A 13,428-nucleotide genomic window follows, 5' to 3' on the forward strand; every position below is an offset into this window, starting at 1 on the left:
GGGACCTTTAAGGCCATCTAGTCCAACTCTCCTGCAGTGAACAGGGACACCCACAGCTCGATCAGGTGCTCAGAGCCCCCTTCAGCCTGGCCTTGAATGTCTTCAGTGATGAGGCATCCACCACCTCTCTGGACAACCTGTTCCAGTGCCTCACCACCCTTATTGTAAAATACTTTTTTCGTATATCCAGCCTAAATCTCCCCTCCTTTAGCTTGAAACCATTTCCCCTTGTGCTGTCAGCACAGACCCTGCTAGGGAGTCTGTCCCCTTCCTTTTACAGCTCCACTTCAGATACTGAAAGGCTGCTATCTCGCAGCGTTCTCCAGGCTGAACAGCCCCAGCTCTCTCAGCCTGTTCTCATAGAAGAGGTGTTCCATCCCTTGGATCATCTGTGTGGCCCTCTAGATGTGCTCCAACAGGTCCATGTCTCTCCTGTTCTGAGATTCCACGTGTGGATGCAGTACTCCAGGTGAGGCCTCACCAGCATAGAGTAGTGGGGCAGGATCACCTCCCTCACCCTGCTGATCACATTGCTTTTGATGCAGCCCAAGATAGGGTTGGCTTTCTGGGCTGTGAGGGTACAAGACCTTGCACTTGGATTTGTTGAACCTCATGAGGTTCTCCTGGGCAAATATAAATCTATCTCTTTGGCTGTCGCTTCTGCAGCTGGCTCTAGGAGGGTAAAAGTAAAAAATCAACATTGCTTAATATTGATGTGTGCTGAGGTGAGTAAGTTTGGAAAGACTGGGAATGATGCTCTGGGAAAAGTTTTGTATGGCTGCTTCTGAAATGGAAAGCTGTGTGAAGGGGGACCTGGGACGTGCCAGCTGTGTACTATGAGTGGCTTTCTGGCTTGGAGTTCTCCTCTTGTGAAAAGTGCCTGCCTGAACTTGTCCACTGGTCTTTGTGGAAGCTAATTTAAAATAAGCAACGTACCACAACAGTGTCTGTTGAAAAGAAACTCATGTCTTTGCACACCTTTTTTGCGTGGCTGAAAATAGAGCTGAAGTATTCTTATTTGGACAACACTGGTGCTCACGTCAAACACTGTTTTGCCATTCAGAAATGGATGGATATGCTATGTCGCTTCTATTTCTGTGCAGAAGTGCTAAAATACTCCAGGCTGCTCTTTCTTCCTATCAGTCAGTGAGACGAGGCTAATTAATGGCATAGTTCAGACAAACTAGTCCTTGCAAAGAGGAGATTCTGTACAAAAAATCCAAGGTGCGAAAGACTGAAGCACAAATTCAAGCATTTTTTGTCCACCAGCTATTCCAACTCATAAGCCTTGGTGAGTTGGCACAGGAAAGGGCCTTTCTCTTCTGTGCTTCTGTTGACATTTGTAGGAAGGTGATTTTATTTATTTATTTATTTATTTATTTTTTATGAAGGTAACAACAGATGGTTCATTGTTAACTTGTATGGTGACTAACCTGTAATGGCGTCCTCAGAAGCAAAGTTGTGCCTTTTTCTTCCCTTTTATCTTTTGCTCTGATCACCTGAAAGAAGTGACAGTATCCTGTTTAGACTGTGAACACGTGGTGACTTGCAGTTACAGGGAAGAGGAGGCAACTGGGAAGATAATTCCTAAAGTGGCAATGGCCTTGAAATCTTCCTGTCTGACTTCACAGGTTCTTAATTTTGTACTACAACATGCATTGGCTGTACCATAAACTATAATTTGTTTTTTGGAGATCTGACTTGGATGCAGATGCTTTCAGAATGTATCAGCTGGACACAGCCCATCTGGGCCAGTGCTTTGATGGCTTTAGGAGTCGATGTCTAAGAAAAAAAGTGTAGGAATGTGATAATTTGCAGTAATTCCATGGCGTACTTCCACAAATTAAGGTAAATTTTACTGCTCAAGTATTTTCTGAGCCAGAAATTATTTTGATGGATTTCTTTTATGTCAGGTTTTATTTTGTTCCATTAGTTTCTCCAATCCTTAATGGTTTTATAGAGTTCACTGTCTGCAACATCTTATTACAGCATCTGTCCAGGTTTATCTGCATTTCTATAAACAGGGCTCAAAACATATTGTTTTTATCTCCAAATGTGGTAGCAGAGGTGGTAATTGGCAGCAGTCTCAAGGCAGTTCACCATGTGGTACCTGATATTCACCAGAGATCTCTGAACCTGCTCAGGTGATGGTATTTTGGGCTTGGGGTCAATAGAGAGTGAAGATTGGACAGATGAATTGGAAGTTGGCTTGGTAAAATGAAAAGTATGCAGAAGAAGAATTGAAAGATCGTTGTCTGTTTCAAAAGAGAAATCAGATCTGCAATTGAAATCAGTTACTCAAATAATTAGAGAACTTGAACATGAGATGGCTTGGCATTCTTGTAGGTTAAAGAGAAAAATAGTTTTGTTCATCCCATTTATGTCATAACCAGGTAAGTAAGCCCTCATAAAAGGAGATTAGAAATGAGAATTGGAATGAAATTATAGAATCGTAGAATGCTTAGAGTTGGAAGGGACCCTTAAAGGTCAGGTCATCTTGTCCCATTCCCTTGCAATGAACAGGACATTTACAGCTAGATCAGGTTGCTCAGAGCCCTTCTGGCCTGACCTTGAATGTCTCCAGGGATGGGGCATCTACCACCTCTCTGGCCAACTTGTTCCAGTGTCTCACCACCCTTTTTGTAAAAAAAATGTCCTTATATCCAGTCTACCTCTCCCCTCTTTTAGTGAAGCTGTTTCCCCTTGTCCTATCACAACAGACCCTGCTAAAGAGTCTGCCCCTTCCTTCTTATAGCCCCCCTTTTGGTGCTGAAAGGCTGCTATCAGAAAGGGACTCTGTTAAAGCTTTGTCTAAGGTCAAAATGGTTATGAATAAAGGTAAAAGTGTGTGCATGCTCTAAGAAATTTGAATTTTGGTAACATTTTCTATTGTGCTACAGGAGTTGTTTGTTCAGATGAGAATTTCAGACTCTTAAAACTAAATACATTGTGAGTTGTGTATAGTGCTGACTTTGAGGGAAGTACTGGGCAGGTGATGTCAGTGGAGAAACTGCAGCTTTCACCAAATCTCTGTTGTTGGTGACTGAGAATTGACTGTATCACTGGAAAAAGAAAGAAAAGGTATACATGCAGGTAAAATGTGTTGATGATACAATATTGAAGGGCAACCGTTATACTTAAGTGGGGTAGGCCATTGCTGAAGAACTCTGTAACCTTGAGGATTTGAATTACTGAACAGAATAATGTGAAGTGCTAGATACAGTAAGTATGAATTATTATAAAGATATTATTATTTCCAATAGGTTGGGCACAGCTGAGTGTGAGGCACGAGGCCGAGTTGAACAAATACGATCTTGGAATATTTTGTACTGTCTTTTCTTTCTGTAGAAGTGGGCAACACTGATGACTGAGTGGAGTATTGAGAAGAGTTCATTTTAAGGGCAGTATATTGCCCTGGCTGATTAAGGTCAGGAGTAATGAAAGCAACGTGGGACAGAGCACAGAGAAGTTACTTATCACTGGGAGAATGATAACTCTGCTTATAGAGGACTTTGAGCAATCCAAGAGAAAGATGCCTGTGATTGGTGCTTAGGAGTGTGAGAAGCCATCTAACACACTGCCCTAACTAACATATGGGCATCGGATTTTCTGTAATCATTAGATGTAAGTGTTCCTTGTTTTTTTTTTGTTTTACTGATGGGTCCTGTGGCCTACTTTGAAAGAAATGTTGTAGTGGCAGAGTGCTTAGCTCCTCGCCAAACTAGATGACTAACTTTATCCTTTGGGAGCAGATGTTGCAGCCGTGTTCTGTGGTTTCTCACAATATTCAGTCTGCTCAGTTGTGTTGAGGTTCTTAGATTGGTTCCCTTCATTTTGCATTATAGCATTAGCAGAAAAATGCAATGCAGAAACTTCTGGAGCAGAGTCAGCAAAAAGAAGTGACTGAATTTATGGAAAGCATTTTTCTCTATTCAGTCGTATGGAGAGACTATTTGTAAAGCTATTTGTATATTTTGGCTGTGTTGGAAGTCTTTGCAGAAATAAAACAAATTGGCAAGAATCCTTCCCAGATGTTGTCTTGGGGAAATGAACGGGAATTGGCCACTCGTGTAATTGCAAATTCAAGCAGCTCATTATGTATCTGGAGGCCTAATCTGTCCATTTCTGAAATAGAGCAGATTATTAAAGAGAGACCAACGGGTAGTTTTCCATGCAGACAAACCGCCAGTAGATTACAGCTCTGCCTTCAAGCACTTGATCTCCTGGGAAGAAAATTTGGACCTTCTCACAGAGGGGATAGAGAGATTTCTTTGAACAGCTGCTGCCTCCTGTGGCTCAGAACAAAGTTCCAGAGCGGTAACTTTTAAGTTTTAAAATTAAGATATGTGTTTACAAAAGTTCTGATTTGGGAAGGAGAAGGGTTTTTAATAATAAATCTTTTCACCAGGCACTTGGGTTGTATGGATGAACTGAGCGTGCAGAGATCCCCGTGTCTGTGTCAACTCAAGTCTTAACACAGTATGGATGAAAAGACAGACCAAGAATTGTTTTCCAAAAGAGAAAGTATTTGATGCAAGTACTGGGATTTTTGTATAAATGATTTATTCAGAGACATGTCTGTTCTGAATAATGGTAGAGGAGCATTCTGTGGCACGTGAGGAGAACTACTTCAGTACAAATTGATTTACAGCTTTAGTTTTGTGATTTTTTGGAGGTGGAAGTGCTGGTAGGTTGTCACTGTGGGGCTAGCTGCTAACTACGTGTGCTAGAAATTGTGAAGTGCTCTGGTTTGGTTTCCAGGTGGGAGATAGATTAGTAGATTACGTATGTAGGATGTAATAGTATGTAATTCTCATTACGTTGAAATTCAAGGTTGTTTCGGTGGAAGTGATTTGGATATATAGCTCTGCTGGGTCACAAAAGCCCATGTCCTGTTTGTTTCCTTAAGCTGACTTTGGTAGGAAGGTCACAAAGATGCCTGGGGGGAACTTCTTGGGGCCGCTGAAGTCTCACAGTGTGCATTGATAAGTGTCTTTTGTGGGAGTGATCTCACTGGCCATCTGTTCCTGCAATCATCTTCTGAAAACTACGATGTCTCGTAGCTTACTTTAAAGTATTAGAAGTTGTAGTATAGTAATATTTTTTGACAACTAGAGATAGAATTCAGGCTGCTCCACAAACACACTCCCTGCTTTATCTTTGAACTCAAACAGTCACAGCTCTCTGGTCCTCAGAAGACCTCATTCAGATGTTAAACTTGTGTGATTTATAGCTTTACATGAACTAAAACATCTTCTTGGTGATCTCTTTCTTTGGGCTGCAAGGATCAATTCTGCAACCTTTGAGATACCAGTAGAAGTAGACGTTAAGTATAGGTGGGAGGTGCTTCATAAGCTAAATTTAATTGCTGAAGAGGATATGTTGTCTCAGTGCTTAGAAACTTTTATTGCCCCATTATTCTTCTGCAATTACTGATCTTTTTTCTCATATGAATCTTTTTCTATACCAACAATGTATTTTCACTTCAGTTGATATAACCGCATCCTCTTAAGAACAGTAACACATCTTTTCAGGTGTTTGATTTATTTCTTAAGGTTTTAAGTAATGCCATTCTATGTTTCTTCCCATCATGCCTATTCCCTCTAGCTATAACTTTTCTAATTAGTTGTAATATGTATTTTGATTAGCTGTAAAGACTCCTTGCTGTCAGATGAAAAAGGTGCACACTGGAACTCAGCATCTGCGCAGTGCAAGTATGAAGAGCAGCAGTAGTGAGCTGAATACTTGGTAGTGAAGAAAAAACAACTGTAGCAAAATAGTTCACAAAGATCTTGCATTCTTTTTTAAGGTGACATGTTTAGGTATGCACTCAGTTTTCACTTGACTGTTCAAATCAAGGCAGCTTTTTTTTTCAAGGAGTGAATGACCTCACCCAACTGAGAGAAGAAGAAAAAGAAATCCTTTTACAGGAAGAACTTGGGGGCAGGAGTATGAAGGAAGTATGGCAGTTTGTGCAGGTGGTCTTTAGTAGAAGACAGTTAAAGGGAATTGCTTGCCACATCAAGCAATAAGAAGAAGCAGTCAGTGCACTGAAGAGGGGAACAAAGTCTGTATAGGATGAGGTATGTGAAAAATTCAAAGGAGTAAGACAGCATTCTGGGAAAGAAGCAATTTAAAGAGCAAGGAACAGGAAAAAAAAATCCACATTACTTTTATATTTGATCCATGTTAATTTTAACAGAAACCAGATCTTTGTTAGGGTCTTTCATTCTCAGTGCCCAGGTGCAATTTATTGGCCAAGAAAAATGAATTGAGGCAACAGCATTTTCTTATGCTGGATAGGAGAAATCCTGGTTACAGGGACTGTGATAAATTTGTACTTTATGTACAGGGAAGCATAAATGTTGCAATATGTGCACGTAGGGGAGGTAGGAAGAACAGATTAATTATAGAGATAGAAAAAGAGTAGCTGGATAAATAGGACTCTGTACAATTTGAAGGGTGTGCAGGCTTTGAAAATGCCAGATTTCATTTTAATGTTACAAATACTGAGTAAATTTTCTCTTGTTTTTAACAGACTCTGAAGGCGGATCCAGAAGAACTGTTTACAAAACTGGAGAAAATTGGTAAGGGCTCTTTTGGTGAAGTTTTTAAAGGAATTGACAATCGGACTCAGAAAGTGGTTGCTATAAAAATCATTGACCTAGAAGAAGCAGAAGATGAAATAGAAGACATCCAACAGGAAATCACAGTGCTGAGTCAGTGTGACAGTCCCTATGTAACTAAATATTATGGATCCTATTTAAAGGTAAGATGCTCACAGTTGATGGTCGTTTGATTTTTATCAGTAATTCTTTCCCAAGTTATTCAGTCGTGCTTATCTTCAAGGGCAAAGTTTCAGTCAGACCTCAGCTGAAGAAAAATCTATTTTTGCTCTTTCAGTTCTAAAGAAAGAATGTGTTACTGTTACATGTGACATGTGGCAGAACTTAATGGGAAAAAATGCGTGTCTTGCTGTCTCTGCACAAAAGGAATTAATTTAAATCACATTAATTTGTTAAGCTCTAAATAACATAAGTAGATTCTCCAAATGTTAGGAGAATGTAACATTAACTGTTGGTGACTTTCAGAAAACGAAACCTAAATCTGCGTTTTTATTGTCAGAACATTAAAAGTGATGCAGTATCAGCTGTTCTGCAATTTTTGTCAAAGCTGGATTAGTAACAAAGTGTACATTGATTTTCTAAAGAGACTGAACCTAGTCTTGATCAGAATTATTTTAAAATGGATTTTAAAAAAAGTTAATCTACGAGCATTAGCCAACAGTGCATTAGCTGTAAGTGAAGCTAATGGAAGGGTTTTCCATTTGTTGCTTTTTGGATCTGTTTCCCTTCTCTCCTCTGAAATCCCCACGAGAAATTTAGATTTCAGGTTTCAGTTTTAAGTGTTCCAGATATAAATTTGTTTGTTTGTTTATTTAATTGGCTGGATAGAATGGCTTATTACCTCTAGCAGGCATGGAAAGTATTTGGAAGTTTTTTGTACTACTTTATCTCTTTGTCCCTTATTATGGGTAGCTCTTTATTTTCTGGCAATTAGATGACAAGCTGGGTGAGAGGTCGTACACTTGAAAGGGTTTGGAGTTATGAGTAGGCAGAAAATACTTCTAAACTTATCTTCAGTCTCTGTTTTTGTGGAAACATTCTACTTCATAAGCAAAAATGTGAAGGTTCTGGAAGGCGAACCTCTTCTTATCTCTGGATTTTATCTGAATGCAGGAGATGCGTAACTGAAGGCCAGATAGGGAGTCCTTTCCTTTTGTGCTCTGAACCAGTTTGCTTGGACAGCTTATCACAGAAGGCACTGTAAATGGTTTCTAACCCAATATCCTGTCACCATTACCGTACTTAAGTTATGTATCCTTTAAATCTCAGACACATCATATTGTGGTTTAACCTCAGTAGGCATCTGGGTACCATGCATTGCTAACTTGCCACCAATTGGGCAGGGAAGAGAATCAGAAAGGAAAAGCGTTATATCTTGTGGGCTGAGATAAGAACAGCTTAACAGGTAAAGCAAAAGCCATGTGCACAAGCAAAAGAACTCATTTTCTGATTTCCATCGACGGACAAATGTCAAGCCATTTTCAAGGGAGCAGGACTAATCACTCATAATGGTCTCTTGGTAAGACAGTCATCCTGAGCATCCTCTCCTTCCTCCTTCTTTACTCTAGCTCTTATTGTTGATCAGGGTGGTGTTGTGTGGTATAGAATATCTCTTTGGCCAGTTGAGATGAGCTGTACCCTCCCAGCTCTTTGTGTACCCCCAGCCTGCCTGCAAGGGCAGCACAAGAAGCAGAAAAGACTTTGGCACTGCATAAGCAATGCTGAGCATAAATTGAAACATTGGTGTGTGTTCAACACTGTTTTCATCATATATCCAAAACAGCACCATGCAAGCTGCTTTGAATAAAATTATTTCAGCCAAAACAGGGATACATCAGGAGGCACACAATTCAGTATAGTAAATTGGAAAAATTTGCCCTTTTATAGCTTCTTTTGAAATTTCTCAGCCTTGGTTTTGTAGTAAAATATGTCTTGTAGGAAAGGCAGAAGTGGGATTGGTCTCCTTACTTCAGATCTTTTGTAGGAGACAAAGCAAAATGTTAGAGGATAAGTGACATAGAATGCAAGAAAAATAGAAGTCTGATGGAAATGCTACTAGATAGTTTTTACAAAGTATAGAAGTGGTGTGGCTGAGAGTCTGGTGTTCGATTTTTGACTCGAGTAAATGTCAGCATATAGTGAAAACAGCGGGGCTTCTGTTGTTTTTGCGAAGTGAAGGAGGGAGGAGAGTGTAGAGGGGCATGGTAGTGTGATAGGTGTTGGCTGGAAGGAAGTTTTGTGAGTAATGCTTGTGCTTATTTTTGGTGAGGAGGACCTTCTGAAAATACTTGTGCCTTCAGTGTCCCTTCGGTTCAGTGCAGCAATCTGACTTTTCCATCTTGATGTGTCAGTTTTCTAAGATACTGCACTAATATCGACTGTATTAAGATTCAGCTACTTCTAGAAGAAAGCATATCTTTCTTGTACTTATCTTCAATCTTGTACATCTAATAATGCTAATTCATTATTTCAGTTCTTCGTGAATTTATAGCAGTTTGCAAGACACTTTGTACTACAGAACTTACGGTCTTCGAAACAAAAAACTCCTTTGTGCTGTTAAAAATTAGTATGTGGTAATCAGATGATGTTGACGTGATAGAATCTCTCAAAGGAAACGTTATGCAATTTTATTAGCTTATTAAAAAGATCTATTTCTGGATAGTAATGATGCGTCATATTAATATAGATAATACTTAAGAAGGAAAGTATTCATGTTTAAATTAATTGATTTGTAATCTAGGCCGGGAATCTTGGTGTATTTGTTGCAGATCTTCGTTGCCTTTGCCATTTAAGATTGCTGTATTGAGGGAACTGAGTCTGACCATCTTTTAACTCTCCATTTCTGATAAGATGATATCCATCACCAACAGTGTTCAGTATACTGATATGTCATGTCTTGAGTGATTAGGAGGCTTTATTTCTTCCACGACTGCACATTTTGGCACTACTTAAGAGAAAGATACTATTTTTTTCTTCCTTGCAGAATGAGATGCTTTGAGGGGATCAAATAGGGAAATGGTAAGATCTCAGGGTGTGTTGTCATATTGTCCAGTACTGCATTAATTATTCTCTAAAGCCCATGCAGTATGATGAGTGCTGGCCACTTGTGTGCTGGTCAGTCCCACCTGGGACTCTGCAGACTATTTCATGTTCCTTTCTAGAATAAACTCACAGAAACGTGGAAGATCTGTTCTCACATCCTTTAAAATGTTTGACAGATTTTCAGAGGCATTCTGTATTTTTTCACCAAGGGTGGTTAATGAACAACGCCATGAAAATATATTATATTTTTGGAGATTCTAGAGCTAGCCAAAATATTTAGGCATTTGTTTGGTTCAGCTGAATCATCGATCTTTGGGAAATTTCTCCTGTATTGATCTGCCTTCTCTGTTAGCCCACACCTGCTTCACTTAAGCCGTGTGACATGCAGCTCTACTAAGGGAGCTGTTCCTTGAAGTTTTAGGAAGTTTCTACAGAACAGCTATATTTGCCTGAGACCTCGTTCTCTTAGTGTGTAATTGCTGAGTTTATTGGAACAGAAATATCACAGTAATGAAGGATTCTGATTTAGGTTTTAGCTATGAATGTAAGCTAACGTGAGGAACATGTCTTTGTCAGAAACCCCAACATCTTTATTTGAAAGAGAGATGCACGGACTCCTTGCTAAGGCCTCATTTTAAATATGTATATTCATGTTCACCTTGTGTGGCAGACAAAACCCTTTTGTCCTAACAAGAGGTAGTAAATAACTAAGTGGTTGCTCTTTGAGCTGATCACAACAGCATGGTTTATATGGGTGGGTATATCTAGAGGGACTGACTTCCACCTTTGCTGTGGTGTGTTTCAGACCTGGATCAATGTTTTTCATGGAATAGGCTTAACAGGCAGTGGCTCCATTCTGTCTTTTGTAAGAACTGTATCCACTCCTTAACGCCTTCCAAATGAGAGGTTTGTCTCTTCTTGCAGCCTTCCAGTATTTAAAAGAGGACTATAAAAAGGAGGAGTATCAACTTTTTACATGGGCAGATAGTTATAGGACAAGGGGGTTTTAAGTTCAAAGAGGGAAGGTTTAGTTTAAATGTCAGGGGGAAGTTCTTTATAGAGACAGTGATGAGGTGCTGGCACAGGGTGCACAGAGAGGTTGTGGATGCCCCGTCCCTGGTGGTGTTCAAGGCCAGGTTGATGGGGCCCTGGGCAGCCTGGTCTAGTGCCTGATCTGGGACCCTGCCTGGGCAGGGGGGTTGGAACTTGATGATCCTTGAGGCCCCTTCCAACCCTGGCCATTCTGTGATTCTATGATTCTGTCTGTGATTTGATTTAAATGCCCCATGGACAGAAGTATAGCTCTTTTTAGATCCTGATACAATCGATTTATGAAACCTCTGAGACTGTTGCCTTCTTTAGATTTTAGTTAACAGCATCCACTGCGTTCTTTGTAATGGGATAAGGTTTCTCTGTGTTTCTTTGTCAGATTTTTAAAAATAATATTCTCCAATGTTGTTTGCTGTTTCCCCTGAGTTTTGCTTACTATACCTTTTTTGAAGAGTACTACTGTTAATTTAAAACCTTTCTCTGTATAGGAGCCTGGCAACTCTGCCTTCTGCATCATATTCTGTTTTACCAGTTTTTCAATAGCATAGATTTGATTCTAAACTTATTTCCCTTATCCATTTTTAGACTATGCTGTTTGGAATCTGTTTTAATTCCAAGGTGGAGATGCCTCACTAACAAGGTTTCTTCAGTTTTGTTAGTAACTTAAATCACTGCTTCGTTATAAGTTCTTCATAATTTCGTATTTCTTTTGTCTTGGATTATTGTTTAGAAATATATGAGAATTACTTTGTCTTATTTTTTCTTTAGTTACATAATAATAATAATAATAATAATAATAATAATAATAAAAGCAAGCAACAGCGTCTCCAAGCTCTTGGGTTTTTACCCCTCAGATATTTCTTTTTAGCATAACTGTTTGAACTTCTTGACCCGATGAAAACCAGAGTTCTGTTTAATTTTCCCCCTTTCTGTAAAATAAAGAAAGAATGCTTAAAAATATATATAAAAATCTATAGAAAGAGCTGATATTAAGGATAGCTGCTGATATTTGTTTTGGTATTTATAGCTGTATCAGTAGTTATTTCTTTGTCTAGGATATACTACATGTGTAGCTCTAAGTCAAGCTGTTGTTCATATATATACTGCAAGAAAACAGAAGAGAACTTACAGTTAAACATTATGAATGACACAGTATAGTCAATATGAAACAAAACATGCTGCTTCCTGTGAAATTTGATTAACGGGGCTCTGCAGAACATGTCCCTCATGCAAATGAATTCTAGAAGTAAATTTTTTTTTTGAAAAACAGTAATTCTGAAAGTGATAAGTAATTGATTTTAGGCTGCCAGGTGAATGTGAGCTCTGTAAGTAGTGCTGTGGCTGTGGCTGAACCAAAGTAAATCATGTACTGGCTGGGACCTTGGTGTAGATGGCATCAGTGAGGCCATTCCTGAAATAGCAATAGTCAGTTTGATGTGGCTGGAAAACTGGAATGCGTCCAGCAAACAGCTTCACGAACAGATTGAGTTTGGAATGCTGGTATCCCAGGAAAAGATTTGGTCTTGATTTTGTTTATCTAAGGGAAGGTTGGGAAGTGACTTGGTGGAAGCTTTTCATTAAGTACCAATCATTCAGTGCTTTCTGATCTGTTATGCTAAAACAGACTGCAACTTAAGGTTGGAAAAGACCACTAAGATCATGTAGTCCAACCATCACCACCATGCCCACTAACCGTGTCCCTCATTGCCACATCTACACCTTTCTTGAACACCTCCAGGAACAGTGACTCCATCACCTCCCTGAGCAGCCTCTTTCAATGCACCACCATTCTTTCTGAGAAGAATTTTTTCCTAATATCCAACCTGAATAGGACAAGATGTCATGGGTGATTGGCCAAGCAAAGCTAGTTCTATCTAGTAATAATACATCTTTTTTAAAGGGAAGATAGCTTAAATATGTATGAGGCAGATTTGATGTCACTTGTAGTTATTTTTACATCCATACTTGCTGAACTTAGAAACCTAAGCTTTCAGACTTTAGGCAACTCAAGGACATTATAGTGGGTATGTTGGATATTCTTGCCGCAACAATCTAGAGAATGTAATTCTGAATGTGTTTACATGTGAGCTCAGTATGTTTTAGGTCAACATCCTTTGGCTTTATAGCTTTAACGGTTTTTCTTCAACATTTATTAGCATCTTTGAACTCATGTGACCTTAAATACGTGCTGGGGGTCAGGAATTAATACAGTCAAAACATAAGGAACTTGATGCACTGTAATCTTGCAGAGAGCAGGCAGCCTGTGACAGGTGACGTCCTGCTTGTCAGGGTGGGAGAACAGTGTGGGAGTTTCCCCCTTGGATGTAGGACTGTGGAATCCACAGCGCTGGGATGTGTCAGTAGTTTTTTGATGTTCTGTTGTTTGTGTTGTGAGCCTTTTGCAAACCACTCTCTCTGAATTTTGGCTGGGGATTCGGCTCACAAATAAATATTTTTTAAAAGTGGGCCGTAACCACATCTCTCATTTCTTGTGTTACAGTCACAGCAGCACTGTTATTACTGCATTTTGTGAGGTTAAGGACACTGTGCCTTCTCTGTTCCTTTGACCAAAGCCAGTCTTATCCTGTAGGAATGCCTGCAGCTGTGACTGCATTCTTTCTTCTCTCTTACTGGAGCAGTGTTAGGAACAGAATAAGACATGACTTCAGTGAGACTGTTCTTATACAGGTATGCCTACTTTTCTTCTGAA

The 13,428-nt window shown here is 39.5% G+C and overlaps 1 protein-coding gene across 1 annotated transcript in view; it reads left to right on the forward strand.

The window, feature by feature from the left end:
* Positions 1–6,539: 6,539 nt before the first annotated feature.
* STK24 (serine/threonine kinase 24) overlaps positions 6,540–13,428 on the forward strand; it is a 39,577-nt gene continuing 32,688 nt past the window's right edge. Inside the window, 1 exon segment of the mRNA XM_031557786.1 lies at positions 6,540–6,769. The gene's annotated coding sequence lies outside the window, so the exon portion shown is untranslated.

The sequence above is a fragment of the Meleagris gallopavo genome, chromosome 1 (assembly GCF_000146605.3).
Source record: "Meleagris gallopavo isolate NT-WF06-2002-E0010 breed Aviagen turkey brand Nicholas breeding stock chromosome 1, Turkey_5.1, whole genome shotgun sequence".
NCBI classification, from domain to species: domain Eukaryota; kingdom Metazoa; phylum Chordata; class Aves; order Galliformes; family Phasianidae; genus Meleagris; species Meleagris gallopavo.